This window comes from Rhinopithecus bieti, unplaced genomic scaffold (assembly GCF_001698545.2).
Source record: "Rhinopithecus bieti isolate Rb0 unplaced genomic scaffold, ASM169854v2 scaffold_35950, whole genome shotgun sequence".
In the NCBI taxonomy this organism is placed as follows: Eukaryota; Metazoa; Chordata; class Mammalia; order Primates; family Cercopithecidae; genus Rhinopithecus; species Rhinopithecus bieti.
This window is the reverse complement of record NW_016815506.1, coordinates 1,335,646-1,339,284: the sequence shown is the minus strand read 5'-3', so window position 1 is coordinate 1,339,284 and position 3,639 is coordinate 1,335,646. Positions and strand designations below refer to the sequence as shown.

Sequence of the window (3,639 nt, the reverse complement as noted above, 5' to 3'; positions counted from 1 at the left end):
AGGTCTGACTGCCTGTGGGGCTAGGTAGAACAGAGTCATATTTCTCTTCTTGCAGAAAGTGAGCAGGAGAAATATCACTGAATTCTTTTCCCAGCAAGGAATAACCCTGGGGAAGAAATGCATTCCCGGGGTGGGGTGGGGGGTGGTCTATAAATGGCTGCTCTGGGAGTGTCTGTCTTATGTGGTTGAAGATAAGGGATGAACTATGCCCTGGTCTCCTGCAGTGCCCTCAGGCTTGCTAGGATTGGGAAATTTCAGCCTGGTAAATTCTAGTCAGACCAATTGTCTGCTCTTGAACTCTGTTTCCTATTAAAATCTTTATCAAGACAATGCATGCCCTGCAGGACATGGAACCTCATCAGTAATTCTAATTTCACCCTGGCCTTGTGATCTTGCTCTGCCATTTGCCTTGTGATCTTTTATTGCCTTTTGAAGCATGTGATCTCTGTGACCCACTCCCTATTTGTACACTCCTTCCCCTTCTAAAATCCCTAATAAAAACTTACTGGTTTGGGGAAGGATGTACAGGCAGCACACAGGGTGCTCGGCCTCCCATCTGACAGTGGGTGGAGCAGGGCTCAAGGCTGCTGGAGCCACTTGCTGACTCACCCTGCGCCCTTGCTGCAGACACTGGAGCTGTCCCCAGAGATGGCAAATCCTGAGTTAGTTATAAGTAGCTGCAGCTCTCATGAAGAGGAAAATCACTGCAATTTTAACCAGCATACATCTTCATCTGAGGGCTTCTATTAGAAGACCAGATGAGGCAAAAACTCAATTTTTTTTTCATGAATTCTTGTGAGAAGTTCTGGGCTCAAGGTAGAAAACCATGGAAACGGCCGGGCGCGGTGGCTCAAGCCTGTAATCCCAGCACTTTGGGAGGCCGAGACGGGCGGATCACGAGGTCAGGAGATCGAGACCATCCTGACTAACACAGTGAAACCCCGTCTCTACTAAAATACAAAAAAAAACTAGCCGGGCGAGGTGGCGGGCGCCTGTAGTCCCAGCTACTCGGGAGGCTGAGGCGGGAGAATGGCGCAAACCCGGGAGGCGGAGCTTGCAGTGAGCTGAGATCCGGCCACTGCACTCCAGTCCGGGCGACAGAGCGAGACTTCGCCTAAAAAAAAAAAAAAAAAAGAAAGAAAACCATGGAAACTTTCCATACAAATTCTAAAAATTGCTGTGGTGACTATCCAGCTGGTCTTATTTGGGCTAAGTAACCAGATGGTGGTAGCTTTCAAGGAAGAGAATACTATAGCATTCAAACACCTTTTCCTAAAAGGATATATGCACCAAATGGATGACACATATGCAGTGTACACACAAAGTGATGTGTATGATCAGATAGTCTTCACAGTGAACCAGTACTTGCATCTATACAATGTCTTCATTGGGAATCATGCTTATGAGAATAAAGATACTGAGCAGTCTACTATGGCAATCTGTCAGCACTTCTACAAGCGAGGAAACATCTGCCCTGGAAATGATACCTTTGATATCGATCCAGAAATTGAAACTGAGTGTTTCTTTGTAGAGCCGAATGAACCTTTTCACACTGGGACACCAGCAGAAAATAAACTGAACTTAACACTGGACTTCCACAGATTCCTAACAGTGGAGCTTCAGTTTAAACTGAAAGCCATTAATCTGCAGACAGTTCATCATCAAAAGCTCCCCAACTGTTTTGACTTTACTCTGACTATAACATTTGACAACAAGGCCCATAGTGAAAGAATTAAAATAAGTTTAGATAATGACATTTCCATCAGAGAATGTAAAGACTGGCATGTATCTAGATCAATTCAGAACACTCATTACATGATGATCTTTGATGCCTTTATCATTCTGACTTGCTTGGTTTCATTAATCTTCTGCATTAGATCTGTGATTAGAGGACTTCAGGTTCAGCTGGAGTCTGCCAATTTTTTTCCTCCTCCATTATAAGAAGGAATTTTCTGTTTCTGATCAAATGGAATTTGTCAACAGATGGTACATTATGACTATTATTAGTGACATATTAACAGTCATTGGATCAATTCTAAAAATGGAAATCCAAGCTAAGAGTGTAACTAGTTATAATGTCTGTAGCATACTTCTTGGGACTTCTACCATGTTTGTGTGGCTTGGAGTCATCCAATACCTCGGTTTCTTTGCAAAGCACAGTCTCCTCATTTTGACCCTTCAGGCAGCGCTGCCCAATGTCATCAGGTTCTGCTGCTGTGCAGCTATGATTTACTTAGGCTACTGCTTCTGTGGATGGATCATGCTGGGGTCTTATCATGACAAGTTTCATTCTCTGAACATGGTCTCTGAGTGCCTTTTCTCTCTGATGAATGGAGATGATTTTCATTGCACTGATCACTGATACATGTGAAACAATTAAGCATTACCAACAAGATGGCTTCCCAGAGACTGAACTTCATACATTTATATCAGAGTGCAAGAATCTACCCAACTCTGGAAAATACAGATTAGAAGATGACCCTCCAGTATCTTTATTCTGCTGTTGTAAAAAGTAGCTATCAGGTTTATCTGTACTTTAGAGGAATATATAATGTGTAGCTGAGCTGGAAGACTATGTGGATATTCTGAGATCAGATGTAGTATGTTTGAAGACTGTTATTTTGAGGTAATTGAGATCTATAATTCACAAATAACAGTTTATATTTTTAAAAGCAATATGTAATGTCTTTGCAGTTTTATGCTGGGCTTGTTTTAAAATAACTTTAGTTAGGGAAAAAAAAAAAAAACTTGCTGGTTTTGTGGCTCAAGGTCACCATCACAGTCCTGCCAATATGTGATGGCACCTCCAGAGGCCGAGCTGTAAAATTTCCCTCTTTGTACTCTTTCTCTTTATTCTCAGACCGGCCAACACTTAGGAAAAATAGAAAAGAACCTACATTGAAATATTGGGGGCCGGTTCCCCCGATAGATGTGGTGGCACACACTTGTAGTCCCAGCTACTTAGGAGACTGAAGCAGAAGAATCCCTTGAGCCCAAGAGGAGGAGGCTACAGTGAGCCATGATAGCATCACTGAACTCCAGCCTGGGTGACAGAGCAAGAAACCTTGTCTAAAAAAATACAGTAAATAGATAAGGATTTGTTAGCTAGTTCTTAAGTCTATAATTTTTTATGAATAGCAATGGCCAAGGCTTTTATTTGAGTTCTTTCAGACAGGATGTATTTTTATTATTCAAGAAATGTTTACATAACCGACATTAAATGCCAGACACTGGAATATGTGCATTGCAAATACTAACTCATTTAATCTTCTGTAACAATCATTTGCTATTATTAACATGTCGATTCTGCAGATGAGGAACCAAGTGAGACAAAACCTGAGGTCCTAAGCTGGGCAGTCAGGCTCCAGTGACATGTGCTGAAACACTGTGTGACAATGACATCTCCCACCTCCACACAGAATTGAAACTGCAGAGCAAGTGGATTCAAGAGCCTGGAGCTCAACAAATAGCTGTGATGCAAAGCAATTTTTCACCTGTTTCTCTAGTTTAAATATTTTTCTTCATCAGATTGGTATAAGAAAAGAAATTACAGTTTTCATGATCTGAATTGGGCTTAATGTACACATAATTTAATTTTTCTTTTTTTTTTTCAGTGTAGTTTTATTTTATTTATTTATT

General features: G+C 41.4%; 1 pseudogene; it reads left to right on the top strand.

The window, feature by feature from the left end:
* Window positions 1-648: 648 nt before the first annotated feature.
* On the top strand, window positions 649-2,516 carry LOC108516038 (mucolipin-3 pseudogene; annotated as a pseudogene).
* Window positions 2,517-3,639: the final 1,123 nt, after the last annotated feature.